Below are 12,119 nucleotides of genomic sequence, written 5' to 3'. Positions count from 1 at the left end.
CATACAATTGCACTAAGACTCACTTAGAGGATCAATTGAGATATGGTTCTTAATCATTAAGATCTATCATAAAACATAATAAAAAGGTACTCTCCCTTCTTCCTAGAATAGAGAAACTTTTATCTTTCTGCCTACTTGATTCTTCTTATTCGTTCTGCTATTTATTGAAACTCTTTCAATCAATTGAGAATTACACTTAATCTCATAAGTATAATCATATTTACTTAACCTTAGTAAATCATGACGAATATCTTTGTTACTCTTGTGGTGGACTTAATCAACACACAACATTGTGTACTCGATCTCCTAGTCCTTCACTTGACACTTTGTCAATGAATTAGTCTAATTTCCAAATATGAAATTTCTCATTCATCATGCAACCAAGTTGTATGATTCCAAGTTTCTGTCCAATTGAAACTTGGGCGATGAGAAACTTTCCCTTTTTGGTAAATTCTTGACCTTTCCACAAATAACATAATTAAGAATCAAATCCATTATTGCTAATAATAGAAACTTACATCAATTTTTCATACACGCCATTGCAAGGATAAATAAATAATATAAAATCAAAATTTATATTATTGCGGAAAAATTTGTCCTTACAATGCAATTCAACTGAAAAACTATGTTGTTAAATATTAATAAGCAATCTATTCTAACTCCAAGTAGTAGCTTAAGATTCTAATCTTCAAGTAATGCGATCGAAATCCATTTCTTCACGATTAGATTTCGCTCACTTCTTCCCTTAAGATTCCTCTCTTTTCTTCGATCCTACAAAACATCGAAATGTAATCTTATCACATTATGTATTAAGAATCTAGAATGGGAACTTAAAAGAGTTAGTTAATGGATTTTACCTAAAGTAGAGCCATACGTTTTGACTCTCCCATCTCTTAGATCTCTTAGGTAAATAGGGCAGCTTCGTCTCCAATGCCCCTTCTCTTGGCAATAAAAGCAAATTGACTCTTTTGGAACAACACACGGAACTACTTCTGACTTTGCCTTTCTCTTATGATCAAACTTTTCGATCATGGCATGCCTTTCGTTGCCATTGCCTATATCCATAGAGGTCTGGAAGGCAGATCCACCAATCAACTTTGCTTTTCCAGTGCGCCAAATCATTGCTGATTCAGCAGCAATAAGCATATAGGTGAGATCGATGAGGGTTACGTCGTGGTTCATCATATAGTACTCTCTTACGAACTCACTATATGAGTCAGGAAGTGACTGAAGAACTCAGTCAACAGCCAGCTCCTCACAGACAACAGATCCTAACATTCTTAACCTATCAATGTGCGACTTCATCTCTAGGACGTGTGTACACACTGACTTTCCTTCTTCATGTTTACTTGCCAAAAGGGCTTGAGTGAGTTTGAACTTTTCAACCTTTTGAACTTGTGGGTTAGGGAGAACAATAGGAGGAGGTGGAGGAAGTGAAGCATGATCTCGTGTTCCTCGATCGAATCGTGGAATATCATCTTCATGTGAAAAGCTTTTTCCACGGGATTTGGGAAGACCATAGTTGTCATACTTTGACATCTACAAAACGGGAGAAAAATTCAAGTTAGTTGATTGATTGAGTCCTTAATAAATCACCCAAATGAGATATTAAGGCTAGGACCCAACACAATACTCTACAACTTGGGAGAGGGATGTCGTAACCCAAATTGCAGAACATTTGAAGGTAAGTGAATGACGATTCACTAATTTCCACCATGAAAAACGAAAAAAAAAATTTAAGTTTTAAATCTATTGAAAATTCCTAGATCTTTTGAGATTCGTTGAACATTTCAATGGCATGTTTAAATCTCGATATGCACCTCGATTTGTGACTGGGATGCCGAGGATCACAAAACAGGGTGTGAATAACCATGCAAACTTACATGGTGCCCTCAAATGTTACAGTCACCTATTCGATGTGCCGGTTAACCACACACGCTCCACCGAACTATGACAAACAATGAGTCACCCTTTGCTACCTTTGCTTAGAACCATTTAGTGTGCCGGTTAACCACACACGCTCCACTAACGTCTTCGCAAGGGCACAAAGTGTAATTTTATGGAATTGCATCAATTCACTTTTGCCTAAAGTAACTAAGATTGGGAATTTTGTAAAAGCATTTAGTTACTTTTGTACTTCATTATACTTATAATGGAAGGTTTCTGTCCTATCCTACCCGTTCGGCTAACGACCCTCCACCAGTCAAGAGTGCGGTGGGTAAGAGTGGATACCCATTCAATCGCCATTTTATAGGCAATTTCCTTAAACACCCCTTATAGACCAGCTTCGTGAATGAGGCCTACTAACGGTAAGACTGATTGTTTACTCATACATATATAATACTAGACTTTTAATGTTATATATAGTATAGGGTGTATTTTATACTTTTAAAATACTTGGTGGTCAAATTTAATAATTACACTTTTAATTTAATTAAATTGTAAACCAAAACTTTTATGGATTTATTAAATCTCTCTTAATTATACACTTCAATTAATTAATAAAACCATAAGGGTGTGAATTGAACTTTTCAAAACAATACTAGGGTTTTAGAATTTAACATTTCTAAATTAAACTTTTAATCAACTTTTAAATTCCAAAACTTGAGGGCAAGTTTGGAAACATTTCAAAACATTAGGGTTTAGAATTTAAATATTTCAAATCAAACCTTTTAATCAAAATTTAAATTCCAAAACTTGAGGGCAAGTATTTGAAACATTTCAAAAAACACAAGGATCAAATAGCAAATAATTTAAATTAAACAATTAATTTAATGATTATCTAAATTTGACCTAATTTCAATTTCTTGCAAGATAAGTTACCCAATTAATACAAATAATTAATCTTTAATCATATAAGGAAGTTATTATCTAATCAATTGGTAATTATCTTTTGTTTAATCAAGGATATTCTCAAATATAAGATAAAATTCGAATATTAAAGATCCAAAACAATTAAGGCAAGTATCCTCAAGCAAAACAACAAGAAACCCCGAATTTCCCTCTTTCTGACGCTCGAACTCGCCGAGTTCCTCTATGGACTCGCCGAGTTGGAGCAACTCGCCGAGTCCACATTGGAACTCGCCGAGTTCATTAGTCAGGGAGCCAAAAAATCGATTTTGAAGCTTGAACAAATAACCAAGGCATCAATACAATAGAAACCAATCATGGCTCTGATACCACTGATGGGTTTAGGCCATAAGAACATCCTATGTGCTCATGCAAACCCTAATGCTTGGATCTAGGTTTCTCTATTGTACATGCATTCATCCAAGACTATAAACCCTAGATCTAGCATGTGATAATCAATATTAACATATGAATTAGGGTTTAGATCATACCTTGATTGTTATGTAGCAATAACAATCTCAAATCCTCCTTGTAATGGCTTTAGAAAGCTTAGAGTCACAAGTGTCACTCCTCTAATGGCTCACAAACACCAAGAGCAAGAGGATGAAGAGGAGAAGAGAAGAAGGCTCTAAAAACGTATGGAAACCCTAGAAGGAAGCTTGTCCACGTTTTTTAGGCATAAGGGCTCTATATATAGTGAGGCTATTAGGGTTATCTAACAAGGAAACCCTAATTTGGATGCTTAAGCCCTAAGCAACCCATGGACTCCTTTCCTTAAGGGCTTTGGACGATTTCTAATGGGTTTCCCCATAGAATTCGTCCACTCCTTAATATAAGGCAATCCATAGCCCAAATTGCAATTATCTTATAATTATAATTCCAGTCCCTTAAGTTTAATTAATCTCTTTTAGTCACAAAACTAATTACTAATTAATTCTTAACTAATATTAATTAAACAATATGATTTCTCCTTTAATATATTATTCTCATAATATATTAATAAATCATAATTAATCCTTTCTCTCCACAGTTCATCCTATCAAGTTGCTTTGGTGAAGGCAACCCAAAAGGACCATGCACCATCGGGTCAAGTACATACCAAAATAGTTATGGACTTAGACACTAATCCAACACAATCACTTTCTAAGTCACATAGTGAGTTCCTTTGGGACTACTATGAAACAGACTATGACATGAACCTTAATGATCATATCTATTTGCTTGGTGCTGCTGAATCAGCAATGATTTGGAACGATAGTAAAGCAAATTTGATTAGAAGATCAACTTCCCAAAAACTTTATGGACAGTGACAATGGTGACACTGGAAATTCGGAAAAAGCATTCTCTTCCCAATGGAAAGGGATTGGCCATAGTCAACCCGGTTGACCAAATGGTAAAGAGAAAGGCTAAGTCTGAGATAGTCCCATTACCAAAGAGTCCATATGTTTACCTTACCAAAGGAAAGGGGCATTGATTGCGAAGCTGCCTATTTACCTGAAAGATCAAAAGGTTGATCAAGTCAAGAAGTTTGACTCTTCTTCAGGTAAAAGTCCACTATCTAACTATGTTAAGTTTCTGTTATGAGATTCTCATTACATGATGTGACTGGGTTACATGTTGATGCTTTAAGAATCAAAGAAAAGTGAAGAAACTTAAAGGAAGTACATGCTGATTCTGATCACGAAGATGGATTTCGATCGCATCAGAATTTGAGCTGTTGCTTAGGAGTTATGATATATTGCTTAGGAATAGATAACAACAAGTTTTTCATATGCATTTGCACTGTAAGGATAAGTTTTTTCCGCAAAGTTTTGAAATAAAATAAAAGGTTTTAATTTTATATTTATTTTAAATATCCTTACAGTGGCATTTGTGAAAAATGGTTGTTTATATGATTCCATTGATAGCAATATTGGAAAAATGGATTTAATTCTTCTGTTTGTGGTAGTGTCATAATTTACCAAATAAGGAAAGATTCTCATTCCTAAGGCTTCAGTTGGATAGAAACTTGGAATCATGCAAGTTGAATAGTATGATGAATGAGAACTTTCAAGCATTGGAAAATTAAGACTTGTTCACATGGATGTGTGAATCAAGTGAAGGACTAAAGGGATCGAGTACACATTCTTGTGCACTGGTCATGTCCACCACAAATCTCATTAAGACTATTTGATTTACTAAAGTATAGTAAATATGGTTATACTTACAAGTTTAAGTATAATTCTGAAACATTGGAAAAGTCTCAATGTATGGCAGAACGAATGGGAAGAATCAAATTAGGCAGAAAGATTAAAGTTTCTCAAATCTGAAAAGATGGGAGAGTACTTTAGTATAATGTTTTGTGATCATCTTAATGATTAAAGAACCACATCACAATTGGTCTTCTAAGGACATCTTAGTACATTCTTATGGCTAAGAAGAGGAGTCATGAATTGTTAAAATGGTTAAATCAAGAAGATGAGTCATACCTCGTTCCAAAACAAGTCTTAGAGTCATACTCCAAGACTATAAGTTGAGTGACATATCTTAAAGAAAGGTTTATAACACTTGTCAAATGTAAGAGTAAAAGTGTCCTACTCTTGTACATTTGAAATTGGTAAGTTGTGATGTTTTGGGTTAAACAAAGACCAACTTAGGCCAAGTGTGTGAAGTGTTTGTCTTGATAAAGAATCCGCACTATCTCTTGTATATTTGGCAAGTGAGTCTTATATGTCAAGAGGACAGTGGGAGCCCTAAAGCTCTTGAAAGTTTCAAGACCTAATCAAGAATAAAACCTGGAATTCTTCACTAGCACACGACTTGAGGTTTATAACCTATCGTGTTGACATATTATGTGCCCATTCCAGTTAAAGTTGGCTTTGCATAGGAGTTTTGAAAGTTCTCAATTGGTTGCATAACAACTTGGAAGCAATGGCAGGCCCTGTACTGCCAGGTGGCAAGAAGTTAAGATTGAATAAGTTTAGTCCATATGAGTTTGGATTTGTCATTATCCTTGTCTTGTGACTATGGTTTTGACGATTTACATGGATAAGAACACATACACCATAAAATCTAAGGGTCATAAGGTTTCTCTCCGATTCATGAAAATGATGGTGAGGAAACACTTCCACCAAGTAGATTTGAAGCAGATGGCAAAAGGTCTAAACAATTGAGACTATGATTACGACATCCCTTTTCATAGTTCTGAAATTGTTTAGACACACATGCATGCTATCTAAGGCAAGGTGTATGATTTTGATAAAGTATTATCAAAGCAATCTAGTATCAGAAATCTGAACTTTGGTAAGAATGTCAATAAAGTATTGACTTCTAGAGGTCCAGCTGTTTTCTGGATACATGTCAAAGCTAGTGGGAGCATAAGTGTTATGCTAATAATCATCATGTTAGTGGGAGCATGATAATTATGATAAGTATTGCAATTTAGCAATATTAATTATAGAAAACAAAAGTTTCAATTCGTGAGGTTGCAGGGGTTGAAAAAGTTGTTTTACTATAATTAAGGGAGAGGAAATTATACTTCATTTCAATTCTAAAAAGCTTAGATTGAGTTTATAATCATTCTAAAGAGCTTATATTGAGATTTTAATCACCTTTAGTCAAGAATATATATATGAATTTCATGTTGGATTGGTTCAACTTAAGAAAATTCTATATATTGCATTCTTAAAATTTGATTATGATTACGGCATCCCTTTTCATCGTCAAATTTTGAGAATATGGAAAATAAAAATATTGTAGCAAAAGACTGGTCTAGAATCATGTCTTTATGTGAGATATCATGAATCATGTACCATTTGCTTTGGGTACAGGATCGATTGCATGTGCTATAATATTTGTCATTTCTAAATTTTTCCAAATGCCCAGAGGAATTAAGAAGGGAAAAGGTCTAGAATTGGATATGACTAAAATGATTAAGCAATTGTCGAGGACAATCTGAGGTTTACCAAAGATTGGTTGCTCAGGGACAGTTGGAAGTATAGTGCTAATTTTGGAAGGACCATATTGACATATTCTGAAAAGAGGCATCTATTATTCAGAAGTGATAGTCAAAATGAGAATATGGAGTTGTCTCCATAGGTGGAAGTTATCTGTGTAAGATTAGAAAACTTAATGCAAGAAGCATGTCCAAAGCAATGTACTTTGAATATGAGACTTAGTTTCCATGGAGTTGATCTCCATTGGAATACCTTATAATGACTGTTGACAAGTCTTTATGACTTTGTACATATTCATTACAGGAGGGTCAGTGCATATAAGTTTAAAATCTAAACAGATTTCGATAAATGATAGGAATTTGAAATTCTCACATTTTTCGATAAGGATTTGGGAGTGTGAAATTAGAATCATTGAAATTATGTTCAATTGGTTTATTTCACAAAGTAAGGATCATAGACAAACATAGAGTGCATACTTGGTGTATGGCAAAGCTATTGTTTAAGAAAAACATAGTGTACATGCTTGGAGCATGGGACAACTAGTGTTTTTAATTCAAGTATAAAGTTGATAAAACCGAAACAATGAATAATGAGTAATCAGTATGGTGATAAATAAAAGTGTTTATTTATATTCATAGGGTTTGATACCATATTTGATTCATTTATTCTTGTGTTTCACTTTGCATGTTTTGACTTCCAGAATAACTAAGTCGCTCTTCCTGAATGATTAAGTTATTCAAACCATCGACAGTCGGTCATATGTTGGAAGTAGATATGAATCAAGACTGTCATGCGTTGGTTTGTAGAGGTCCAAGTTGGTGGACAGAGTGGTGCTACAAAACTCATGAGTGCTCATAAGTTCTGAGTATTGGATTCAACCCGTGCTCATTTGAATCACTTCATGGATTTTATCACGAGTGATCATGAGACGATAATATATTATATTCTTCAAACCTAGAGATATGAGTTGTTACTATGAGTTGGTTATACATTGATTGCACGAAAACGCATTGGTAACTCGATGTTATAAAACGTGCCTTTGTGTATGATTCAACAAGTAGTAGAACAAGCCATATGAGTCGAAGTTTATCCATTCCTTTTACCTTTGGGATAAAAGCGATATCTGTGGGCCCCTCGATGATTTAGCGATGACACATGTGAGTGCTTGGCCAAGCCAGGACTGATTTGATTTGTTCAATCAGTCAGTCATCATAAATCGAAAATCGGGAAACAACAAATGGACAGAGAGAATGATTATAATCCATGTCTCAGTCCATATGATATCTAGAATGGAAGAATATATGATCCCTTATCTAATGGACAAGTCATTGACAAGGTCAGAGTTCGACAGCGGCTTTAAGAGCTACGATTACCAGTTAGGTTTTGAAGTCATACTCAATAATAGTTTTACACTTATCCAAGTGGGAGACTGTTGGATTAATGTCTAAGTCCATAACTATATTTGGTATGTACTTGACCCGACCCGGCATGGTCCATTTGGGTTGCACTTCACTAGCACAATTTATATGGATAGTCTTTTGAGAATAGTATATTTATGATTTATATTAATATATTATAAGTTCTAATATATTAATATGGAATCATATTATTTAATTAGTATTGATCAAGAATTAATTTAGAATTAATTAAGTGATCAAAAAGAACTAATTAAATATGGACTCTTATATATATGGAATGGGCCAAGTTCATTTAGGTTGGGCTAAGCTTTCATGGATGGTCCATGGAGCTTTTAACCCATGGATCCTATGTAAATGAAAGGTCATGGGTATTAGGGTTTACATGGATGTAACCCTAATCCTCCATAATATATAAAGGGGTCCTTGGCTCACAAAATGGGAACAAGTGTGTGAAAATAAGAGTGGGCCGATTTTAGTATGCATACATATTCTCTCAAGTTCTTCCAAGGTGTTTTGGTGATTTGTGATTCCATTTGAGGCTTCCACACTATTGGGGCTAAGCTCTTAAAGCTTGAAGACATCAAGCTACATCAAAAGGTATGTCATCTAACTAGAACTTTGTAGTATAGGTGCTTCATAATATGCTAGTTAGGATGAAACCTTGGAATAGTTAATATTTGCATGTATAATAGAGAAAACATAGATCCAAGGTTTATAGGGTTGCATATACACCATAGGAGTGTTAGAATGCCCAAAACCCAACAAAATGAAGATCTCGATTCCTTCTTTGACTTTGTCAATGAAGTTGCTCAACCGGTTACAGAGACAGGGGGAGTTTGTGACGTCCAAAAAGCACTGTCTCCTACCTCTTCAGAACAGATGGCCGGTGCTACAATTGATATGGATGCAGCGTCAAGGATTCATCCCTTTCATGTTGCTATTCCAACCTCTTTGCCATCTAAGAGTGATCTTGTGATGACATTTGCCTCCCAGCCTCCATTGAAAAGGAGACGACATGATCCGAGGCCGGGAGTGTTTATTCAGGAACAGGCCCCGTCAACACAGCCTGCAACCACAACAACAACTGCCACACCAACCGTTCCTACCCAAGAAGGTCCAATCACCATGTTTGAAACCGGGATCTCTTCAGCTCCCGGAGGTTCCTCCCCCCCAAGTCCTGCGCACAACATCACATCTGAGAGGCTTGCAAGGGTCTTCGCTGAACAAGAAGCAACGGGCCTTCCTCCTCGCGGAAAAGGCATATAAATTGAGGATGGCAACTCAGGGGTAGTGGACCCATATGTCCAAGAGCTCAGGGAAGAAATGGGAGTGTTTAATCAGAGAATCATTGAGAGAGATGTTATGATTGATAAACTCCAAATCCAAGTCTCAGAGCTTAAAGCTGACAATTCTCTGAAGACTACACAAATCACTGATTTACAAAACTCATGTTGGAGCTGTGACTGCCTATTACTTCGACCTCAAGAATAAACTGGCTATGGAATTTGGTGACAAATTAAAATCATCAGTCGGAGAACCAGGTGGTGCTGAGACCTCTTCCATTGATCCTGCCCAAGCTTCACAACAAGGCCCCCCTGTTGATCCTCCCGCTGTAAGAACAACCCGAATAGTTAATCGATTTGAACGTGAGCCAGGTCAAGCTCCACACTTAGTTGCTTTAAAGCGAGCTCAACAAGCTTCATCTTCTAATAAACAAAGGTGGATGTTCAAAAAAGAGTTCAGATCAGAACGCTCGCGAAGGTCAACCCTGACTCACCGTAACGGAACTCAAAAAGAAACGATTTGGCTCAAAGTATGGTGATCGGTCATGGATTGTTTCGTGGGGTTTTCATGACAAGATGAATATGTGGCTTGTGAAGCACAAAAGTTCAAATGTGGAGTATTACAAGGACAAACATGACTTTTGTTCATGGACAAGAGTTGATCTGTCTGAACTTGCCAATGCTCCCTTTGCTAATCCATCCAATCATCCACAGGCAACAGATTTCAAGCTTTTTCTTGAAGATCAAGTGAAAAAGGGCTTTACTGATTTGAAGACAGTTGAATCCTTCATCAAGAGCTTCCTAGATGTACTGGATCCAAAGTCCAACGAGCCTTTCAAAACGGTGATGTGGCCTCCCACTAACCAATTGAAACAGATTCCTATTGTGCAGAACTTTAGTGATGGTTCTCTAAAAAGTATGCTTTACTGGGTCTATGATGAAACCACAACTTCTGCTGTCATCAGATTTCCTGAAGGTGTATTTCGGTTATTTGACAAGAAGGATCTACTTTAGTTTGGAAAATGGGATATACATTATCTGGCTCAACATCAAATCCAGGTTGTTGAAGATATTTTTGAAGCTACTTCTAAAGAGTATACCGCGATGATTGCTGAGATTATCGAGAAGCAGATGTGGCTTGGGTCAATGGGGAGGTCTGATGTGCTCATTATCGAGAAAGACTGAATCAATGCTAGCCCCAAACCAAGGGGGAGATTATTAGGTCATATTTATGTGATTTGGGCTAGGTTCATCATGTATAAGTCTTGGTAGGGTTTGGTCTTGTTGCTTTTGTGTGTTTACGGTTGTGTAGGTTTTCATGGCTGTGAACCTGTTCACGGCCGTGAACCATGTTTGCGGTTGGTCTGTTCCTATAAATAGGTGTCTGTCAGAGTGTGTCAGTAGAGTTGTCAGATAGATTTCATGATGTATGTGTGTATTGTCAAGGTGTACCTGACGTGTTTGCGGCCCAGCTATAATACGTGTGCATTGCTTTATTAATTCTCTCTTCTTCTTGTTCTTGTGCTTGATTGTTCATCATCTTGATCCAATTGTTTGATCACTGGTTTGGTTCCTGGATTTGGGACTTACAATCTTAGTATCGAGTTCCTAGACTATCTTATGGAATGTGGAATTGTTTCACAATTGACGCCACTTAGTACACCACAGCTTAATGGTGTGGCTGAGAGGTGCAATCGAACCTTTTTGGACATGGTTCGTTCCATGATGAGTAAAGCTTCGTTACCTATCTCATTTTTGGGGTATGCCTTAGAGACTTCCGCCCATATCTTTAATCTAGTCCAAACCAAAAAGGTTTCCAAAACACCTTACGAGATGTGGACAGGGAAGGTTCCCTCGTTAGCACACATCAAGGTTTGGGATTGCGAGACATTCATGAGGCGTGAGACTCATGACAAGCTCGAACCTCGTAGTGAGCGATGTATTTTCATTGGCTACCCACATAAGTCCTTTGGATATCTCTTTTATAGATCGAGTGACAATGTTGTCTTCGTTGCGAGGAGGGGGTTTTTCGAGAGAGAGAACTCATATGCCAAGAGGACAGTGGGAGGCAAATTGACCTTGAAGAGCTTCAAGAGTTAAGTGATGAAGGAACCTCAAACACTAGCGCTCAACCTGAGGAGGAAACTCCTGTTGAACCAGTTGACGAGTCCTTACCTCTGAGGCATTCCAATAGAGTTAGTGTTCCACCAGTGTTATTGTTGGATTAGGTGTCACACCCCGCTAAAGCGAAAACACGAGGCGTGGCAGTATAAAGGGTTTCATAGCAAAAGTTAAAAGACTACACCAACCATAGTATTAAAAATCATTACAATTTTACAATGGGTTTGAACAACTTTTAAAAGAAATTACAATGTAAATTGAAATACAACACATGCGAATGCTCCTAAAAGTGAAGTGTCCCTAAGTGCCACTTACTCGATGATTCCTGAAAAAGCATGTAAAACGAGCGTCAACTATAAAAATAGTTGGTGAGTACTCACATATTAAAAATAATATAAGTTTCATGAATCAAAATCAAAGTTTTGATAGAGTTTTCCATAAATAAAAATATATTGCAAAAATGAGTAAATAAGTTTGTATAAACAAAGTTTGTTGCCATCGTGAGAAATAAA

This window comes from Lactuca virosa, chromosome 1, assembly GCF_052849685.1.
Source record: "Lactuca virosa cultivar CGN04683 chromosome 1, Lactuca_virosa_CGN04683_v6, whole genome shotgun sequence".
NCBI classification, from domain to species: domain Eukaryota; kingdom Viridiplantae; phylum Streptophyta; class Magnoliopsida; order Asterales; family Asteraceae; genus Lactuca; species Lactuca virosa.
Note: the sequence above shows the minus strand (reverse complement) of the source record.